Source organism: Phalacrocorax carbo, chromosome 17, assembly GCF_963921805.1.
Source record: "Phalacrocorax carbo chromosome 17, bPhaCar2.1, whole genome shotgun sequence".
Lineage (NCBI taxonomy): Eukaryota > Metazoa > Chordata > Aves > Suliformes > Phalacrocoracidae > Phalacrocorax > Phalacrocorax carbo.
Genome location: NC_087529.1, coordinates 5,883,131 through 5,905,714, shown reverse-complemented (window position 1 = coordinate 5,905,714; position 22,584 = coordinate 5,883,131). Strand labels below are relative to the sequence as shown.

The following is a 22,584-nucleotide window of genomic DNA, read 5'->3' as shown; positions in this document are numbered from 1 at the left end:
TCTTTGCCACAAACGTTTCCAGTCATCCCATCGAGGAGGGGCTTAAGGAAAACACGGTTGTTGGGAAACGATCCCTTTTATTTCTGAATCCCCAAACATCGCGCATATATATGCCTGGGGTATTATGAAAATCATACTTGAAACCCAGATTCAAACTCCATTTCCCAACCACTCATATAAAATTTTCATTACAGATTACTGCCCTGTAGTGGAACAGAGGGCAACTTTATTAGAAGACGCAGCACAGCAGTCTGGCAGCAGGAGAATGAGCCAGTCGACAGCTACAGATATTCCTCTGCGAGATACGGCAGAGTGCTGGAAATGAAACAGATTATATAAAAAAAGTAATTCAGAGCAATTTCTAGTAAAGAGTCAAAGAACCATATAATTCAACATTTATATAGACAAGGCTTCAAGGGAACTCTTAAAAAAAAAAGACGACTGGAGGTAATGGTAAGAAACTCTGGCTTGATTTTTCCCCTTTTTTTTTATTTCTTGTTTAATCATCCCTGCTAGTTTGTGCCATCCTTGGCCTCCAGCAGCACCCTGCAGAAAAGGTCCCAGCTCTCAGGGCCTGTTTGACTGTTGCTGCCTCCCCTCCTCTTCCTCCCCCCCACTCCCTACCTGACACAGGGGCAGGTCCTGTGTTTCCTAATGACTTTTGCCAGCCAGGAGGTAACGTCTTTGTATACAAGCAGGGATGGGGTATGATCTTCCCCAAATGTGCCCACATGCAATTTTCCTCTTCCTCACCTTCCCTCCTTCATTTATCGTGCTATAAAAAGAACAGAAGAAAAGACAATCCATTTTCTCCATGATTAATTAAGGCTGAAGCGGGACCCCGAGGCACAGAGCAGCGGCGATACCTGTATCATTTCCAAGGTGCTGCAGCTGCAACAACGCACTGCAGCCCCGTGACTTTCCCCCGCTGTCGTTTGTCATCGCCTGACACTGATAAAGAGCTTCTCCGGCACAGTGTCTTTGCAGGGGAACATATCCATATCAAAGCTGCTTGGATCATCCTTTTGCAAACTATCTGCTGCATTTCCTGGCCTAGTTTCCTTTCCAGCCTCAAACTCTTGTTCTTTCCCTCCATAAGCCTCCACACCAGCGTGTACCGCCCCAGCCTGCCCCAGACCTCTGATGCTCCTCCAGCACCCAGGGCTTAAAGGCTTTTGGGGAAATGGTAAGGGGTAACTCAGCTTCCACATTGCTCAGCATGACATCTTTACAAACTCAGATTAATGTAGTGCATCAACCCCAAACATGCTCCTGCATTTTAATTGAAGCATGCAGGATGCCTCTGGGGCAGCTGAGTGCTCGCTGCCCGCAGTGGGATGCACGCTGCTCTCCCTACCTCGAGCACAATTTCCACAAGCAAAAGTCCACTGGTGTTGGAGGCTGGTGTGAGGACTGCCGCCTGCGAGCTTCATCTTCTCTGTGGCACCAGAGAGAGCAGCAGCTTGACAGGGAGTGGAAAACGAGTGGCCTGAGCAGACCAGCTCTGCTGCCCTACCTCGGTGTTACGGTGGGTAACACAGGGTGAAACCTCCTCATAGCCCAGGAAAAGATGGGGTCTGCACACCAGCATTCACCCAGGCACAGCACCCCCCAGGAGTGGCTCAGCTGGCAGCTCAGCAGATCGCTGCTTACAGCAATTCATGTTTCGTAGGTCCAAGCATCTCCATCCAGCTTACCGGGGTGACATGGGAGGCTGAAAGCTCCTGTGATGAGTCAGGAGCTAGTGGGGATTTCTGCTCAGGCAGCAAGGTTACACCACACGATCTGTCAGAAGAGTTACAGATGCCTTCTGAATAATATTAATATTCCATAATTACAATTCATCTGCTTATACCAGGCTCAGACTGCCAAGGGGTCCCTGCCCACTTAACCTTGGGGTGATGGATGCTCTGCTCTGGTGCTTACGGCCCCATGTGTGTATCTGGAGACCGGGGCTCTGTTCCCAGGTAGGCACATCCTTCAACTCCTTTTGGGCCTCAACACCTCCATCTTTTAAATGGCATTAATAATATTTCCATGTGCGACAAAGACTCATTCTCAGGCAGCATCTGACATGGGATAGAGCTCCCCAGGACATGGAGATGGAGGTGCTGCAAACAGGTACATGGAGCCACAGCAGCTTGTGGGAGGTGGCCTTGTGAAAACTGCACCTAATTCTCAGTATTCCCTCAAGTCACAGTGTTTGCTTAGTAGAAAAGCAAATACTCACCTCCCCTGAGATGTATTGCAGCCATAGGAGCAAGTCTGTGCAGCCAGAACATGAGCAGTGTAGTTACAGCCATTAGGAAAAATCATCTCCTGGCTTTCAAACAGAGCAATTTTCATCGGGAAGACGTGGGAAGAGAATAACAAGGAACTGCAGCATTTTTTTTCTACAGAGATGCTTTTCTCTTTATGATGGCACTTTAACAAGAGCTTAATGAACAGCATTTTCTTATTTTTGAGAGGCACAGACAGGCCAGATAAAGTTACCAATTCATTAGCTTCCCATCATGAATGTAGACTCCGTATTCCCCAGCCATATGGTCAGCACGATATGCTTCCAAAAAAATGGGGACATCTACAAAGGCTTTATTATGATCAGCCATCATGTTAAAGTAGCCTGTGGTTATATGGAGATGGGGAACATCTTATCTCAGGATTTTTTGGTCATGAAGGAACATGACATGGCCTGGGAGGCAAGGTGACTTTGTAGGACACGAGCACCCCTCTTACCGCAGACAGGATTTCAGTCACCTTTTGGTCCTGAGCAAAACACAGTCTCCAGAGTGGATACACATCTCCAGGAGCTGCCTGCCTGGGTGGGAGACACAGCATCTGCTTCCATCTGTCCCTAGATAAATTCCCCCTATAACTAATTAAACCTCCCAGTGGGCTGAACTGTGTGTCCAGCAATTAGCCATATCTGAGCTGAAACCTCATCCAGCCACGGGAAACTCAGAGGTTCTCCCCATTCCCACTCCGTGCAGGCCCAGCAACCACAAGCATCGTCTGCAGATGGCATTAGGTGGCCATATGCAGCTGCTGAAAGCAGCAATCTGTAAAAGACACTCCTGCTCTCACCAAGGCAGGCACAGTGCCACATAAACCCGCGTGAAAAAGCACCCAAAACCAGTGTGGCTAAAAATAGCACCCCGAGACAGCTATAGACTGTGGGGCTTTTATAGGCTTTCTTGCAGGAGCAAGGGAATTTGCTTTCATCCACATGGACCAGACCAAACAGCTGCTGACCCCCACAGAGGGGCACATGGAGCCTGTACCCCACCTCCCTCTGCCCACACACAGCCTGGGACACGTCTCTTTGGAGGCCCTAGGTGGCATCTCCCGCCCCTCCTGAGACCAAAGCCACCTCCTCTTCTCTCAGCACCACCACTAGCTGCATGCACCTGGGTCCCAAGCACCACAAGTGTGTTTTCTAACAAGCAAATAACTTCTTCCTTACTCTGGAGCTCCGTTTGCAATTCACTGAGACACAGCGGGAGGGTTTGTGCTCCTCCTGCATTAGCCGACCTGTGTCAGCATTTTATTCTGCAGCCCTGTAGGTTTTTTAGTTAAAAAAAAAAAAAAACAGAGGAGTTTTCAAAGCTTTAATGGCTTTGAAAACAACACGGAGAGTTCTCTTTACTGCAGGAGAGGTTAATGATCTCCCTCTGCTACAGAACTAAACTGGACATCATAATAAATAATCATAATAAGATATAAAGTATCACCTGGAGTCATTCAATACAGAGAACAGGTAGGAGTTGTGATGCATTTCCACTACTCAGAGTAACTGCTAGGTGTGAAATTTTCAAAGTCAGGGTAGTCAATTAAAAAATGAAAAGCAAAAGCCTACAATTAAAATATTACTTAAACAGAAAAAAGTTATACTTTGCCTAGCCTGGAAAGACCAAATGCTCTGGCTCCTGGCCTGACTGCAGCCCTAGGCTGCAATGCACAGAGGTCCCACCTCCTCACCTCTCTCCTTCTCCCTGCAGCCTGAGACAAACCTCCAGCAGCGTGACACCATGCAGCCCTGCCGCTGCAGCCCACAGTGGCCCTGCAGGACCCGTCTGCATGGCTGCTCTGCACGGCCAGAGCTGAGCATCTCCTCAGGACCAGCCTGAGCTGGCAGCATCAGGTTGCTCAGAGCTTGACCTTCAGGCGGAGCACATCACAGCACATCACAGCAGCCAGGTCATCACGGAGCGCCCAGCAGTACTGATTTTCCGACGTGCCTCACCTGAGCACATCTCAGAGGGTCTGACCTTCAGAGGACAGATAAGTGCCTGCATACAGGTCTTTCACACAGCTCCTCTCCCAGCAGTCCTTGCTTTAGTACAACTGTTCTTGGAGGTGCAACTACCTTGGCTACATTTCCATGCGTGGGTTTTATTCAGGCACATCCAAAAAGATATTTGCATTGATTGCCAGCAGGTATGGAGGAGATCTTACAGGAGCGTCCCTGTTTGGGTTCATAAAGCTCACAAACGCATTGTTCAGGCTCCATAGCTACTCTGCCCCATCCCTATGCTAGATGTGAATGTGGTTTTGCTGTCTGCAAAGCCTGGGATGACACGATGGGTACCTAGACTTCAGTGGAAAGCAGGGTTTGAGCACAGACAATAAAAACTCTATCAGAAATATCAACTGCCGCACTGGGGAGCGACATGACCTTACAAACCTCAACACAAGTCAGGGTGACAACCCAGCTACCACCACCCTGCCAGCTGCACCATGCCCGTGGACCGGGAGGCAGGAATCAATCCATCACCAGCGGCAGGAGGCGCCCCAGCGCGGTGTCGGCAAGGGGAGGGGATCGGAGTTCATATCAAATGGCATTAATCACCTTCCCCGCGGCTCTGCGCCTGCCGGACAGTCCTATTAATCAGAGGCGTATCAGCCCTCCAGCCCGGTCGGGGCCCCTTTGTGCCGGTCCCTCCCCATCACAGACAGATAAGATTATCAGTGACGAGTGAGACACCCATTGAGTAACACCAGACTCGAAGAATGGGATTTTTCCTTTTTTATTTATCCCCCTGTCTCAAAGATGAGCTGTTTCTTGTCTTGTCAAACCACATCCTTTTCTTTAAAGAACCAGCTTTAAGAATCCAATTTGTCAAGCTGGACAATCACTTGAGAATCCATAAAAAGCGTTGGTGACTTTATCAAAAAAAATAAATCAGAAGGCTTTAAACGGTAACTGAAAGGTATTTGAAAATAGGTTGAGTGACCTACATCAATTAATCTTCAGAGAGCCGGGGCTTTGTGAAGCTGAAGTGGCAGAGAAGTGTCAAAGGCTAGTTACTCAGCTTGAGGAGATGGAAGTTATCGATATTTCGCCTCTCCTTTTTCTCTCTTTTCTTCTTTCTTTGTCTCTTCAGAACATGGTAAAGCTATATCCCCTGCGAGGGGGCACTGCGAAGCCAAGAAGGGTTGGGTGTTCAAGCCAAGAAGGGCCGGGTGGTCAGGCCAACTCTTTCCTGGTGTGGTTTTTCCTGCAGTCGTTCCCAGTGTCAGTGACAGGGCCCAGACCTGCTCTCCCTCTGCGGTTTCGGGTCCCTCACCGTCACTGCCTGTGGGTGCCAGAGCTCTCCTCTGCCCCGGCCGCAGGGACAGTCCTTGAAAGGAGCCATCAGACACGGCTGACACATTTAAAAGCCGCTGGGGAGTGCCGAGGTGCTTTATGATATCTGAGGGTCCAGCCACCTCCATCACTAGCCAGGGCTCAGCTCCTCCTGAAGAGGGAGGAGAGAAGGGGAGAAAAAGATAAATAGCTCCAGTTCAACCCCCGGGCCCGAGCAGAGTATTGCAAACTGACAGGAGGACCTTGGGGCTTGCAAAACAAAATGAAGAAGCTGGTAAATGAGGTATTTGGCTGAACAGATACAGTCCCCTGGAACAGCGATGGATTTCCCCACACGCCTAATGAAAGCAGACAGTTCCTATTGCTCTTTGCTTTCCAGCTACGCTGCCACCCTGAGAAACACACAGCCAAGGGACAGGGTGTAAAGATGCTGAGCCCCAAAGAGCACAATCAAGAGCTAGGGAGACCTAGGGGACACGTGGATGAAAACAAGGGACCAGAGAATTTATTTTAAAAAAAATACCTTGGGAGGAATCAAAACACTGGCGTAGAGAAGGGATGCGCTGCCACTCTCTGGTACCGACAGCAGGATGCGAGGAGCTCCAGATGGCTTTTTGTTTTAGTGCAATAAAAAATTTAATCTGACAGGCAAGTGTGGGGCTAGATAATAATAATAACACCACAAATAATTTCCTTTAAAAAAAATGAAAGGAATTTAACATCTCAAAGATATCTTCATTTGCTGCAAAGAAAAGAGACTGTTCCTTACTGCAGTTGGGAGCATGTTCATGAGCTTTCAAATGGTATTTTGTTGCAGAGGTATAATATAAGGACACTTTACTCACTTTCCAGTCTGGGGAAATAGATCTGACTTGGAAATTGGCCAGAAGGACTGTAAGTTAGGGCTCTGAAGTGAAGGTGATAACTTTGCCAATTAAATATGGATGTGATTTTTTTTTCCCCCTCTCCTTCCCCTGAATACTTTTGCACTGTCATTAGGTGATGATATAAAGACATAGGCCTCCTGGTGCAGCTTAATTGCTCATATATAGAAAAATGATGAGCTCTGTTGCACTGCACGAGTACTGCCTCGGCTACTTGCTGCCTTATTAATAGGTGATACCAATGCGAGTTTAATTCTTCTGCCCAAGGAAAAACAGAAAGATAGCAAAACCCTCATTCAGCAAAGTACTTCAGCACTTGCTAAACTGCTTTGATGAACAGTGATGGACTTAAGAGAGAGCTTATATTTAATCACACAGTTAAAGTGTTTTGCTGAGTTGGTGCTTGGTGCACTGGAGACAGGATGGACTTCTTATTAAGTGATCTTTTATTTCCATATCTTTATATTTTTCTTTTTTATTGGTACACAGCACAGATGATCTTGTGTTTTGCAATCTACTGCTGACTGATCTCTAGTCCAGGTTGAAGCCTGGGCAAGCTAAAGACAAAAAAGACTGTTGTTTTACTTAGCATGGACCTCAGCACTTCAAAGCAGGACAGCCCATGGGAAGGGCTAGGAGCAGGAGGGTTCTGGGCTGCCTTCCCCTGGGGAGGGGTGTGCCTCCGGGGAGCACCAGGACGGACCCTCCAGGGCAGAGAAGACCTTCAGCACACGGTGGGTGACCAGGGACACCTTGCTTAGAGGAGAGCAGGAGGGAATGTGCAGGCACAGAACATGGTGAATCAGAAAGGTCAAAGCCCAGATGACAAAAGGATGCTGCCTGTTATTGTAATGATGATGATGATGATGATAATAATAATAATAATAGTAATAAGAGTAGTAATTCAACATCTGGGAAAGAAGTGTTACCGCACGTTTTCAAACTTCAGTTCCTCAGCAGCCAATAGGTCAGTCCTGAAAATTCACATTTGTATCTGCTCTGTAACAATCTCTCTAGGGGAAAGTCGGGGAAAGTTTTTAAATGGATTGACCCTCTCCCCAGAATATTAGGGCAGCCACCCTCCTGTCTGCATGAAAAGCTGATGGGCACAGGCTTGGAAAGCCCAGCTGCAGGGGCAGGGGATTTGCATTTGCATCTGCTGGAGGCTCTGAAGGCCGAGTTTCATTCCCAAATAAGCTGTGGTTAGCAAAGGAGGGAGCAGAGCAGGGAGGGGAGGCTGCGACTAAATTGATGGCAACAGAAAAAGGAGAACATACAAATGGCTTGAGAAAAGGCGTGATGAGATGTGACTGCCCCGGGTCCTGGGACTGGAAAGAGAAAAATGGGAAAAGACCACCTGGACGAAGAGAAAGTGCTTCTGATTGCTCGGGGAAAAACGGAGTTAAAGATCATTTGAACGGACAAGGCAATCTGGCGGCAGCACGGCACTTTGATTGCTTCCAGCACGATGGAGGGGCGCGGGCGGTGGGCTGCATTCCTCCCAAAGGCTGTCTGCTGCAGAGGCGGGACGGAGCCAGCCACCATCGTGGGGCATCATCAACCAGAGGGGGTGATGTGCAGGCGCGAGGCTCCTGCCGCACCGATGTTCTGGGGGCGTGCAAGCGCTGGCAGCCCCGGTTTTGCCAACTCCCCTTAGCGCTCTACAAGCCAAAAAGCTCACACCCAAGTTAGGTGTGATCTGCGGTAGATCCCGAGGCCACCCTGCCCAGCCCCTGGCTCTGCGAGGGAAGCAGAAGCAAACTGAACCATTATGGGGAAGCACTCACTTAGGCGTAACACAAAGCCCAGCTTGGGAAGGACCCCTGAGCCTCCCCCGGGCCAAGGACCTAACCCCAAGTGATGCTGCTGCATATCCCAGAAGTGCACATGCTCTGGGCTTTGGATTCACACATCCAAAGATTTTCTAGAGGTTATGCGAAGGTTACCACACAATTAATGTGTTGGATCAGCACGCTAGCTCTATTTGCCTAATTTCCGAAGTCTGAAGGCTACCGGGCAGCAAAACAGCACGGCTTGAAAGGCTCCAGTTCCCCCCGTGCATTTGTACTGATACTCCAGTCCTAAACCACAGTCCAGCACACAGGGTGATTGCAGTGAAGATAACAAGAAATAATGATGTATCCATTTCCTCTACCTTGGGCATTTTTAGGTTGTCTCATCTCAGAAATGAACCAATTTGAGTGTTTTGCATGATGACCTATTGGACTCTCTCTCAGTGACAGGCAGATGGTCAGGTTTGTATTCACACAATACCCCTTATATCATTAGACAGGCTGGTACCCCAATGACTGCTCTATTTTAAACTCACGGACTGACCCAGCCTTCTCTAGCTAACCTGCCTGAAGCCCTCCAAACTCCTGTGTTTCAACAGGGGAGGCAGACCTCCGGAAGATGGAGCATTGAGTTTGCTCTGGATTACTGAATTAAATCAGCAGCAGATTCAGGAGCCCGATCACAGCCTCCAGCTGTAGGGTTAACATTATGTGCAGTACATGCAGAGAAGGATGGTTTCAAAATAGGCATTATATATTTTTTTTTCAAATGTCCCTATTCATGTAATTAATTATATGTCTCGGGCTACTAAACACAAGCAAATTAGGATTATTTCCTTCCCAGCATCACAAGCCTGTGGTTTGCTATTCCTTTCACTCAGGAGTTTCATTAGCCTTTCTAGATGATCTCCCTGTCAGGCTTCCCATGTATGAGCACAGTTTCCCTGCATTTAAATCCACCCAATCTGTTCTCATTGCAACTCAAAGTGCTTCACAAACTCCTTTACTTGTATTGCAATTTCACATTCCTAAATACTGGGTTTAATAGTAGTAGCAGTGCTCCTAACGCTGCTTCGAAATTAAATGAGCCAGAAGAAAAAACATTCTGAAATGTTTTCACTCGGGCGTTTATATTTCGAAGGACATTTTAAAGATGGAGAACATAACCTGGCTCCTGCTGATGTTCATGAGGATTTCATCATTTACTTGAATGAGGAATAACAAGGGGGTGTTACAGTGCAGCAAAAAAGGAGGTGAAGTTTGATATGACATTAGGAAGATGCAACTTACTTTTCCAGTCACTCCAGATGTCCCACAGAGCGGGGCTGGCTGACAATCTTGGCTGTACTTTTGCAGGTCCTGTGTTGAGAAAAGAAAAAGCCGTTAGCAGCAGAAGATGGAGACCAAGTAACCTGGTTTATACCAAGAAATTGCAAAAGCACATACATTTTTTAAAAGCTGCTATTTTAGAGGGCCCGTCATAAAGCTACACACCAAGTACTTTGAGAAGCAGCTGCAGCACTAAGGAGACATTCCCAAAATAGGGAACAAAAATGCCACTGGACCCATGGCGGGAAGGACACCGCAGGCACATAAAGGCAAACTGGATCTCTGCCTGGACACCAAACTTTTCTTCCCTCCCAGGAGGTGACACAGGACAGCCTGGATTTCCTTTCAGCAAACTCCCAGGGGTTTCCCAGGCTGTGGAAGCCACATGGACAGAGTGGGACTGTGAGGCAGAAAAAAAAAAAGGAGATGCTGTAAAAAAGAGGTTGCAAACATCTCATGGTGAGCCCAGTGTGAAATCCAGACTGCGACGTGCAGCGGCAGGAGCACCTCTGCCTTCTCCAGCTCACCGGGGGGAATTCATACACATGCAAAGGCACTTCTTTCTTAGATATTTCTTAGATATTGCAGATATTTGATGAAGGTATTAATGTTGGGTAGGTTTGGTTTCCTTCCAACACCGCTTGCTAATACCTGAAAACTGGTGGGTGCTGGTGGATGCTGGGGGTCTGCCCCTGACCATGCCCCGAGCGCCCCAGGACCCCCTCATGTGCCCACCCTGCCCTGCAGAGCCAGAAAGGGAAACAAACAGCAGCAGAAAGTTGAAAACTTTCTGTCTCTCTCCTGTTAATTATGATCTTATTTTGCACAGAGAACCTGTCATTCAGCCTCCTGTAATGGATAGTTTCTATTTCAATTCTCCCTCCACCCTATTATCTTTTATAAAATTCAGCCGGGCTGGGTGATGGATTGATAAGGGATGGTCCCGGTGGGAGACGGCTCGCTCAGAATGGCTCTCACGCACACCCAACTTCTGTATCTTTTTAAATATTTCAGTTGTTTGAGATCTTTATTTCACATTTCGATTTCCTGTAGTACAGTAAATTTATCTTAGTCAACCAGTCAAGTTCTCTCCAAGCCCCTTATCTTCTTCTCCTTTATACAACTGAAAGCACCTACATTATCTGTGCTGCCAATAAAGCAGCTGTGGCAATCTGCTGATCAGGTGGTGCCCCCGCCAAAAGGAGACCTTGGAAGCCCCATGCTCATCACCAGCTGGAAGTTCATCGCTCAAACGTGGCACTGGCTCCTACCAAGGAGGAAGGTGTCTCCTGCTCGGCCAGAGGGGAAGCGCCCCAGGGCTGCCCACAGACCTGAGGGATGGAGGGGGCAAGGGCAGCTGCTCCACGGGGCTGCAACCCAAGGGATGCTGGTCCCTGACCCAGGCACGGCCAAAGAAGCCGAGCTACATCGTCCTCCTCCTCCTCCTGCTGCTCACCGGCACCTGCAGCCTCCCCAGCCTCCCTGCACTCTGCTTGGGAATGGCTGCAATGCCTCTTTCCTCATCCCAATTATTCTGAAAGCAAACACTGGCCCCAGTTTTCAAGTGATTCATAAACCTGCACAACCACATCCTGATTTTACTGTTCATTGGCATGACCAGAAACAACACCAGAGCTTTCCTGGGTTTGGGAGAACTGGATTGGGCCCTGGGAGGGGCTACATAAACCGGAGCCAGGGCTGACAAGAGCAGTGCCATGGCTGTGCATGCAGGGCAGACCAAAAGGGTCTGGTTTTGGCTTGCTCAGGGGAGTCCAAGCTCTGAACGCCAGGACGCCCTGGAAAAGCAGCCCCACAGCACCAGAGCTGCCTGCGTGGGCGAAAGGGTTAAAGCAGCTTCTCCAGTGGCGCAGGCTGGCAGCTCTGCGTCTGTGCCGGGTGGCAGCCCTGCCAGCACAGAGCATCACACGGCACGGACAGCTGTGCGGAAGCCTCCACGTCACAGATGACATTTGAGAGTATATAAAAATCCTGAGACATGTGGCTCCTTTGTGCTCCCTCTGCCCAGCCCTCGCCTCCCTCCCTGGCCTGGAAGGTCCCATGGGCAACTCCGTGTAAAGGGCTCAGCCAAGGAGGACACAGTGCCAGGGACTCCACGGTGAGCCTTCCCCTCCCTGCTGATGCCCAGAGGGGTTCTGCATCACCTCTGTCCCTGCAGCCCCACAGGGCAGCAGCCACAAGGAAAAGCTCAACTGGGGCCATCAGGGATGCCCTCAGCAGAGGGGCTCCAACCGGGCTGCTCCCAGCAGAGAGGTCAGCGCCAGCCAGCAGCCCTGCCGAGGCCCCGGGCTGGCAGGCTGAGGTCATGAGCACAAGGACGTATTTTCCCCCACTAGACCACAGAAGTTTAAATATCTCGACAGCAAGGAGCAGAGAGAGCATCCTGCATTGCTGTGGGAAACCCCCTCATAATAGCATCTTCATCATCCCTGGGATAGGAGTTGGGAGCCATCAAATAAAAATAATAATAAAAAAATCCAATAAACAGGTAAAATAAAGTCACCTTCTCACTATTCCCACTTTGGCACCGGCAGCACCGAGCCGCGATCAGGCAGCACCCCCTGGTGCCACCACCGCTGCCCGGGGCCAGCCGGCTCCGCTCGGGCTCTGTCTGTGGGGCACCCCACGCCACGGGGAGAGGAGCTGGACCAGGCTGGGGTGGGGAGCGGCAAACCAGCAAACTGCCCAGCAAAACCTCAGTGAGCTGTGAAAGGAATTAAACCTTCTGTTTTCTCACACACAAACGTATGCCCAGCCAACTGCTTCAGAGAGGTGCAAACTGATGAATGTGATCAGGCAGGCAGGCAAACCTTGCCTGCCCAACTCCGAGCGCAAAACACGCTGGTTTGGGACCGTACCCACCCCGACTGCCAGGATCCAGGAGACCTAGGTGGTTTCCTTCCTGGGGAAGTGGGTTACAGCGTCAGTGGTGCCAGCTCCCGCCTTGCTGGTTACAGCAAGACAAGGAGCTGGGTCCCATCCTCACCGTGCCACTGTGATCATCAGCAACCCATGTGATAGCACCGGGTCTTTTATCTGGATGAAAAAAAAAGGGGTGCTCACACATCCTCTTACGGAGTTACAGAACTGCAGAGGGCGAGTCTGCGAAAAGCATGCTGGAACCCGACTGTGGTTATAGAAAAAGAAACTGTTTGTGGTACAGGGATTTCTACGCCCTTCAGGGAGATGTTTGTCACAGTGGGAAGAGGCAAGTGGGCTTCACTTTCAGTCTGCCAGTGGCTTCCCAGCCCCAATATGGCAGAAATGCAGAGAGAAAAACTGACCTTGTCCTAATCAACTGACACTAACTAAAAATTAATAAGAGAAGAAACACCCTGACTCCAAGTGGGGAGCTGTAATCCCCAAGCTCCTGTCTCTCTGACTTGTTGGTCTCTGCCTTTGGACTCCATAAGAAGGGGCATTTGGTCTCATGCCAGCTGGGGCTGCAGCACACTGAAGCCACTCCAGGAAAAGGCTAACAAAAGGGCTCCCACCTCGCTTGCCCAAAGAACTGCAAGGGCTTCTTGATACTCACTTTTGCTAAGAAAAACACTTTTTGAAAAGTAACGCTCTAATCTTGCTGGCAATGCAAAGCACAGCCTTTAGTACTCACAATGAAAGAGAAGCTGAGAGCAACAGAGGTCTGTATCCCAGCCCCTGCTCTAGACTTTGTTCAATGCTCCTGTCTCCCATAAAGGCACCCTTCTGCCCAACCTGCCCAGAAGCACTAGCTTTGGGGGTGACTTGAGAGAGCCCTCATGGACCCTTGGGAATACAGGACCAGGACCAAAAACTCCTTACACACCAGCCAGTGGCCAAATGCCACTTTTAGGCAGGCTACACTCAAACCAGCAGCCTGGAAGTGACGTGCTCACTAGCCTCTTACAGCTCTTGGAGTGATTTTGTCCCCCGGGATCAAACGCAGCAGCAGGGCACCCAATAAATATGTCTGCAGAGGGGTGATTTATCTGTAGGGGAAGCCATGGAAATTCCCAAACCCTCTTAAATATCCGCTTCCTGGCTCTAAACAGTCAATAACTTGCCAACTGTGGAATGTATTTGTCTGCTCCCCTCCATATATTTTCTGCTTTTCATTATAATTTGCTAAATAATACATTACAGGGAGTTATTTATCACACTCGGCAGCTTCGTGATACCCCCCTCTATCCGGAGGAATTTCACCCATAAATCAGTCGCACAAATATCTGCTGGCATTGCCACAGCACCGAGCGCCTTTCCCACCCCCACGAGCCCAGCACCTGCCCCAGCCAGCTCCCAGGCTCTGCTATGAGCCCTCACTTGAAATAAACAGCATTTCTTTGCCCCAGGATGGCTGTCTCTCTCTGTTACCCCTCTCCTTGTGGTCCTCCTCTGGACACCAGCCAAAGGGCAAAAGGGGAATAGAAATAATAAAAGTCACAAACCAGCAGATAAAGAAAGGGGAGGAGGAAGCTTTGCTGGGAGCTCTGTTTCTCCCGTTCCTGTTAGGGCTATATTGGTGGGAGAAGCAAAAGTGGCACCAAGAGGTAAACGAGAGTAAAATTCCTTGAAAGTGCTCTGAGAATGTAAAGGGACCCTGGGAGGGAGGCTGGACAATTCTGGCCCTCGAGCGTGGGGCTTCTCCAGGAGATCACACAGCACACACGTGGGGATTCAGAGGATGCAGTTTTCCCAGTGAGTCCAGGCGAGTCGGGACCTGCCCTGGCCGAGGCAGTGCTGACAACCAGGAACCACCAGCTGGTGAACACGGCACATTTACCTGCTCATCTAATTCCACTTGGGAATGGCTCAAGGCTGCAAGACCTCTATCAACCCTACATCTGGAGCATGCCCTGAAAAACATGCTCCATCCCAGCTCTCTGGGATCGGCCATCGGGGAGGTGCCACGCAAGGGCTGCTCCTCCACCCCGGCACTGAGCAGACAGGCAGCCCGCACCAGTGGCTCTGGCCGTACAGACCTCTGCACCGCAGGACTGCATGGCAACCACCGAGAACATCCCTGCACAAGCCAAAACTTCTGCTGACCCCCAGGGACCACCACACCACACCCAAAACGGTGACCCAGAGAGAACGGTCCCGTCAGAGACCTTCTCACCCCACGTGCCATCAGACCTGACGTGCACCTGTCCTTACACCCTGCTTTGCTTCATTTTGCAGATAGCAGCTATGGGAAGGGAGAGGCCAACAGTGTGAGTAGGACACGTACCTAATCATTCCTGGTCTTGCCAGGGAGCTGTTAAATGGGCTGAGACCCATGCTGCAGAGCTCACAGGTGTTGCCAATGGAGAAAAATCCTAGACACCTGTAAATATGTAAATGATTTAAATACTCCTAAAAAAGGAAGAGCAAAGGGGCTGCTGTTTTGCTGCCTTTTTTTTTTTTTCCCCAAGCTGCAGGAGCTCCAGCCTGAGCACCTTGGAAGCACCTGCTTCACGTGGTGAAGCCACAAGGGAAAAAAAATCTTGGTGCTTTGGGCTGCATTTCAGGCTCCTGCTGCCCTCCAAGCAAGGTCAGGCTGAAGCTGGTCCACAGCTGAACCTGGTGCCTCTTGGTGCTGCTCATCATGTGTGCACGTAAAGAGGAGTTGTATTTGCCAGGATACCGCATCCAGAGGAAGTGTTCTGCTCATGCGAGACTGCAGCTCTCCTTCAGCAGGGCAGTACTCTGACAGCTCCCAGCCATGCATTCCAGTGAATCTGATCATGTCCATTAACTCCTTGAGTACTCATCTTTAAACCTGCACCATCGGCTGGCAGGAGTCCCAGGAATGAGTGAAGGGAACTCAGGATGGAAGATTTGAGCACACAGTGGCGGATCCAGCCAGCACAACAGCTGTGCCGGCACCCAAGCCGGCATGCAAGCAAGTTTGCCCATCCGTGGGGCAGGCAGCTGGAGTCCAGGAGATGGCTGGCATGATGACAGGCACAACATGAAGGGATACAGACCCGACAGAGAGTCAGGAAGAGAGAACAGAAATGTGGGGAATGGGAACTTGGTGCTGAGGCTGAGCCAACACCAGAGATTTGAAGTGCTTGCAAATGAACTGGCTGACCAGAAGCAGCTGGAGCACCGCTGCGGTGCCACCCCAAGAGCCATGCTGGGCCAGGCCAAAGTGGCTGTTTACAGAGCCAGGTGCTGTCACCGGCCCTCCTGCATGCAGGTGTCGCCAAGCGACTGTCACAGCAACACGAGGATGGTGCCTCAAGAGCTTTTTGGTGCTCGGCTCCTGCAGCAAGTTGTGTAGGGGTTGCGGAGGGATCCACAGCATGCAGGGAGCTGGTGGTTTTCCAGAGAGGGTGGCTGGGGAATTCCAGCCTGAGTCACACAGCAGGAAAAAGAAATCAGTTTATTCAAATTAGCATTACTTCCTCCCCCAGACCTGTATAAGAGGAAGGCTTTTCTTTCTCCCTCTGCCTCGCAAAATGATGCGGCACTGACCTCTGCCCAGGTGCCCTCAGGACACAGCAAAGGACGAGTAAGTGCCCACACACACATCACCTGTAGCAAGCAGATGGGCATTCCCAGTTCCCCCTCCAAACTGACACCCAGCCCAGGGAAAAGGGGAAACCTCTCACAGGCTCCACTTATTTATTTACCAAGGTCTCCTGGTGCTCTTGGGCAACAACAACAGTGTGTTTGGGTAGTGGGACAAGAGGTACCATCAAAACACCATTTATAATCTGGTAAAAGCACAGGCCCCTGTTCTGAGGTCAGCCCTGCCGCACCAAGCAGCATCTAGTCAGCACCTGGCAATTCTTGACCCATTATTATTACAAGCTCTTCTGATATAAAAAGGAAGTGCAATTTGGGGATGGCGAAAGTGCATCTTCTATAATGAAATTTTTCTAGCTCAGCAGCAGTGGAACTGGCCTGCCATGACACGCTACCCTCTGCAGCAGCTGGGCTCTGCCCCCACTGCACCCCCAGTCCACTTTGCAACTGAGCAAACCGGACTCGGACCCAAACTCTTCAAAACTGCTGCCACAGAGGACCAGAAAATACAGAGCACCCGCCTTCGCATCCTGACCTTTCATGAACAAGCAATGAAGAAGCACAAGGCTGTCCCCACAGCACCAGTGCAGGGACTTTTATCAGGTGCTCTCGTGTCCCCCTGCAACCCAGAAAGGGGAAGAAAGAAGAAACCAAGATTTTAGCTCAAATCATACATTCTCGTGCCTTTTTACCACCAAAGATGCTCACAATGCTTTGGAAACCATTTCTTTGAGCTGTTACCCTCCCATGCTATGCAGATTCCCTCAGAGAGGGCTGTAACCTGCTCTTACAGAGCAGCAGCCCTGAGCCAGGGCTTTTGCCCCAGGGTTTCCTGCTCACCCCATAGATGGACATGGCCCTTTGCAGGAGCCACAGCCCCCCCAAACAGCTGTGCCTCATCCTACCCCCGTTACCCCCAACGATGCTCATGCAGCATTGCTGCAGATTATCCCCTTGGTTGGCTCCAGCCCTAAGCAAGAGCGAACCTTGCGTGCGGGGGGTTGCATAAACATCCCACGAGCAGGGATCAGGCTGGTGGGATGCGCATCCCCCACAAGCCCCAGCTTTTGGTTATAACTTCCATCACTGGAGGAAAACCTGGTAAGTGGCCGGCGAGGCACAGGAGTGACAGCCGGACACCTTACGAACCTCCAGAGCTCCTTCTCCTGGTGAGTGTGAGGTGAAGAGCTTGGCAAACGGCAGGTTGTCATTGCTGGGAAATGAGAAACAGCCGGTGCTCGGCTTCAGTCCCAGCCAGGACACCAGGAGAGAAAAGTTATGTTTCCTCAGGCTTAACCTTCCTTTTCAAGTTGCTGCACCCTACCTTTGAAGCAAATTGCTTTGCAAATACTGATTAATTTAACTTTACAACATCCATCCTAAATAAACGGTATCTTGGCTTACAGATGGGGAAATCAAGGCATGGAAGGGGAAAAAAAAAAAAGCAGAACCAGGAACAAAACACTCTCTCTGTGTTTTAACTACAAAATCATCTTTCCTCATTAGCAGCTAATCAGAACTACCAGAGGGGAAGAGATTACAGACAGGGTGGAGAGGGGAGGAACTGAAAGAAATACAGACATCAAAACAGATTTTCATTTATTTATACATTCATCACAGTGAGTCACAGGCTTCAAGTTCATGCGTTAGCCATGCAGGATTTTGGGATGCTGTCTCCAAAATCTAAGAAGTTAATAGGTCACAGCCGCACACCATCTCAGGAAAGGGAAAATCTGCAGTTTTGGGCTGGTCTCAGGAAGTCTGATATTGCTTTGCCTGCTAGATTATAAGAAACCACTAATCTTCCCTCGCCAGCCTCCTAATCTTTGTGGCAACCCAGATACCTTATCTGAAACTTGCTTATTGAGAAGCACCCCGGCTTGCATGGCAGTAGCTTGGGTGATGGTTTGCAGCGGCTCTCGGACCTGGGGAACAGCAGGTGGGGAGCAGAGGAGGGTTTCGGCACCCGGCTGACCCGGCTGGCTGCTGTGCCGCAGCCGGCACAGGCTGACCCGTGCCACGCCAGCCAGCGGTGCTGCCAGCGGGAGCAAATCCGCCGGTGGGGAGCAGTTTGGTGAAGGCCAACACAGATGCCAGATATCAGATGTTTGTTCTTCATCTCAGCTGCATCTGGACTGAGCAGCTCCAGAATGAGGGGCCAGCTGGGCTTGGGGTCCGGGGCACGTGTCCCTTCTGCTCCTCTGAACATCTCTGTGCACACTCCTACCCACCTTTGTATATTTAGACACCAAAACAATCCATCAGCAGTTTGGGGGCTTTTTTCCCCCCTCTTTTTTTCACCAAACCAATTTGCAAGATGCTGAGTGTTTTATTTACTGCAGGCGGAGAATGTCTCATCTTCAGACTTCCTTTTCCCTCCTTATTTCATCCTGACCTTCCAGAAGTGAGGAGGCAGACGGGGTCCACAGCTTCCTGATCTAACCACAACGCACAGCCACCGTGCCAGGCTGGCTCCGACATCTCCGGAGGGAACAATCCTCCGTGACTCGCACCAGCCCTGGGATGCTCAAACGGGTTGCTACCTGCGCAGTGCATTTCCTCCGGCATTTCCAGCCTCATGTACGAGCCCGCAGTGGGAAATGAGGAACATATTTTTAAATAAGAGGAGGAAATGGTGTCTTTGTGTCAGGCAAGTGGAAGAAATCCAGGACCAAGAGACTGCAGAGCCTTTCCACTTCAGACAGCAGGTGCTCTCCAAGATGTGGTTATGGCAACAAAATAAATGATGGATAATTGCTTTTGTGACAACTTGCCAATTAAATTAGACTCAGCAGAATAACATAATGACAATTTGTTATGCTCTGGTGGGCACTAACACACCAATCATAATTAAATGCTATGACTGAAATAGAATGCTGCTGTACACAGGAATATATAACCCCAATTCCCTCCCAGTGAAACATTATAGGTTCAGACTTGATTTCAATTTCTGGAGGATAATAGCATTAGCGCACATCAGAATGAGCTTGCAATATGCATACAGGCAGCAGCAGCACAGGGAGACAGACAGAGCCAAGGACAGCTGAGCCGCCAGGGCTCCTGGGGGACCCTCCCCAGCATCTCTGATGCTCCAGGTTTCAAAGCAGTGGGGGACATCCTGAATCACTGCCATGTCCCAGGAAGATTTCAAATCCCCAGCCTGGGGGAGCAGGCAAGTGAGTGACTGTCCCCAAGGGACCAGCCCCGTTGCCAGCACCGGGGCAAGAGCTTGCCAGGACAGGGCCATGGGGGTTTCTCATGGATGTGCCAACACTTACATCGTGCTCGGCCAGCAAAGTCCTTACACTCCTGAGGAGCCCCCTTACAGCCCAGACTGAGCCATGGGGACACGATACAGACTGCCCTTCCTTGAATGATTATTAAAAAGTTAATTAAAATAAAAATGTATCCGCCTCGCCCAACAGCTTGCCCCACAGCCAGGGTCCCTCTGGGGCTCAGCCCTTCCAGCTGACCCGGCCACAAGCAAGCCTGTTAGCCAAACTGTTGGTAGTTTGCATCAACTGATCAAAAACTGAACAAAGAGTAGGTCAGGTCCTGCAAGTACTTAATTTTTCCTGGTAAAACAACAGCCAGCATCTGCACCCAGAGCCACCACTGAGGTCGACCTGCTTTTCTCATAGGGATGCTCTGACCCTCGTGCTGTTCCTCCCTCCTGTCCTGCCCAGGGTTATTGTCCTTCATCTTGCTCATCCTACAAGTGCTGGGCCAGGAATTATTATTACACGGGCATTTCTGGTGCTGACAGAAGCAAAACACTAAAGAGAGCACCAATCCCCGCTGTTAAAAAAGCATTCATTTAAAAACAAAACTAGGCAGAGAGCAGGAACCGATGCTGCCGAGGTTTTGCAAATCCCCCCCCGCCCCCAAAAGCGGAAGCCACCTGTGCGCCATCCCCTCTCCCATGTGGAAATTCATGAATTCACGAATGTGGAAATTCAATACGCTGCAACCCGCAGCGCTCCCTGAGCAGGCAGGGCCTTGCTCCAACACCACATACGTTTTCATGACAAATGGGTGTAAAACGCCCAGTGTGTCCACCCAACCGCCCCAACAGCCCTACAAACTGCAGCGCCAGAGCCCCATCACGGCAGGCTGCTCCCCGGGAAAGCAGCATCAAGCCCACCAAGCCCTGCTCCTTTAGGGGAGCCGGCAAGTTACTCAGACAAAAGCTTTCTAAATTCAGGTGACGCAAAGATGACTATTGCCTTGATTCAAGTGCCAAGCAACGAGACTGCCTCGTCCCTGGGTTACAGAGGCCATCGTACTCTTTGAGAGATCTCAGCACATCTTTTATCAGGCGTTGTATAAGGCAAGTATAAAACCACAATAAATTCAAGCCAAGATGCTTAGAGATACAGATTTCTGGAATATTCCAAAGCCCAAAATGGGGCAGATCTGAAGACCAAATGCATGTGTAGGCAAGGGTGGGCAGAGGTAAATCACAGAAGAACACTACACTGTGGCAATGTCAGCATCTTAATGTCTTACTCAGAGCCACATTTTTAAAACATTAAATGCTTTATTACCTGCCTCCATGAAGCCTGGCACTGGCAACATCAGATCACCTGGTTTTCCAGCAAAGCTGATGAATTATTTTGGCTGCTCCCGACATAAGACCTGATCCTATTAAATCCCAAGTTGCCCTGCCCTCAAGAGCAGATAATCTGCCTGCACATGACCAACAGTGTGGCCAGAGATGTGTTACGGCACAGTAACATATGCCCAGCTCTGCTGGGTGGGTGACCTGCTGAAGGGGTCATGCATCGCTGTGGGGGGCAGCTGCCTTCAGATTAAAACAGTGCCCAAGCTCAGGGCCCGGTCCTAGAGCCCTGAACTGGTTTTCACTCCAGTGGGTCACATCCTGCATACAAGTACTGACACACTTTGGTAAAGCACCAGTCTGAGTAATGCTATGGCAACCCTTGGAACCTTCTTTCCATCATTCATTGTACCAATATACCTGCATCATTTGCTGCCTCTTTAGTGATTTACCAGCACGGGACCTGTTTGCGACACGCCACTACACAAGATGCTGTTGTCCAGGGTCAGAAGCAGCCCTGAGTGACAGCTCCCCTGAATTTCCAAATGGGCAGAGGGCAGGGGTTTCCCCTCCCAGCACTTTGGACAAACACTGTGGCTGCTGCACATCTGCTTTGCCAGTTATATTGCTAAAGCTCCTGGGGCAAGCTAACCTGGGCATCGGTGCACAAGTGGGCTAATCACAAAAGCAGCAGACTTTGCAATTGAGACTTCTAGATCCTGTGATGGGACCCACTGGAGAGCAGGCAGAGTTCTTCATCCTAAAATTTTCAGGCAAGGCCCACAATTTCAGGAATTGACCTTGGAAAACCTTCAGCCTGGCTTTCAGAGCTGTAGAAGGGGTTACCCACTGCCTGCGATTGTCTCGTCTTTTTGATCCCTCAAGGAGTGAGAAACCTTGTAACCGATACTTTGGCATTTATTGTCACTTAAAAATAGCCTGGCAATCAGAGAGAGGAACTGCTACACACACCACTCATCTTGCAGGAGGAAGGAGGTCAGCAATTTCGTCCAGAAAAGGTCATATGGCTGCTCCATAACGGGGTATAGGATTGCGAGGCAGCGAAAGCTTCACTCCAGTCATTAACAAGTGTAACAATGGCAGAGGACGGGTTTACCCAGGCATTAGGAAAATATTCTGCTGCACGAGCTGCCCCAGGAAGGCCAAGGGCAAGCGACAAGGTCATATCCGTGTCCTTTGCCTAGAAACCCGAGGAGCAGCCTTTGCCTTCCCCAGCACAGGCAGCGGGCAAACAGCGGGTATGACCAAAGGCCAGCGCTGGGTTTCACCATACTCTGGGGCTCTCCCCCCACCCCAATTCCCTTGGTGCATCTTGTACACCCCGCCCCCCCACCCAGGCGGCGCATCCCGCTTGCTCTCAGGGGAAACTAAGATTTCTTTTCAAATATTTTTGATGAAAGCTCAGACTTCTCCCCACGCCAGCATCGGCCGGCAGGAGAAAGGCAAGGCTGACTTACCACCGCACACCTTTTCCGTGCTGCTTGGTACCAGCTACCCGCGGCAGCCAGGCGGTGCGGGGTGGGAGCAAACACCCCCGCCGCGACACGGGAGGGTCCCCGTCACCGCTCGCCCCTTCCTCCCAGTACGTGCGGCAGGACCAGCTGTGGAAGGGGGCTCGGGGGAGCCCTCCCACCCGCGGGGCCGGCGGCGGAGCGCGGCTCCCACCTAGCGGGGATCCCCGCCACGGCCCATGCAGCGGGGGGACCCCCACGGGCGGGCCGAGGGAGGGCTGAGCCGTCCCGCCGAGCTCCCAGCCCGGCTCCCCAGCAAACCCTCCTCCCGCGAAGCTGCTGACCTTTTGCGGGCAGCTGGAGGGTAAATGCTTGATAAATAATAAATAGCTCACCCCAGGCTCTTGCTCAAACCTTTTAATTAAAGTAGTTGAGTTACTCTAAGGTC

General features: G+C 50.5%; 1 long non-coding RNA gene across 1 annotated transcript; it reads right to left on the bottom strand.

Annotated features, from left to right (window-relative positions):
* Positions 1 to 630: 630 nt before the first annotated feature.
* Positions 631 to 22,447, bottom strand: LOC135316140 (uncharacterized). Its single transcript, XR_010375579.1, has 3 exons — positions 22,143 to 22,447; positions 9,555 to 9,623; positions 631 to 775 (listed from the first exon to the last, which is right to left on the bottom strand). It is a non-coding gene; the product is annotated as an uncharacterized LOC135316140 (long non-coding RNA).
* Between the last annotated feature and the right edge of the window lie 137 nt (positions 22,448 to 22,584).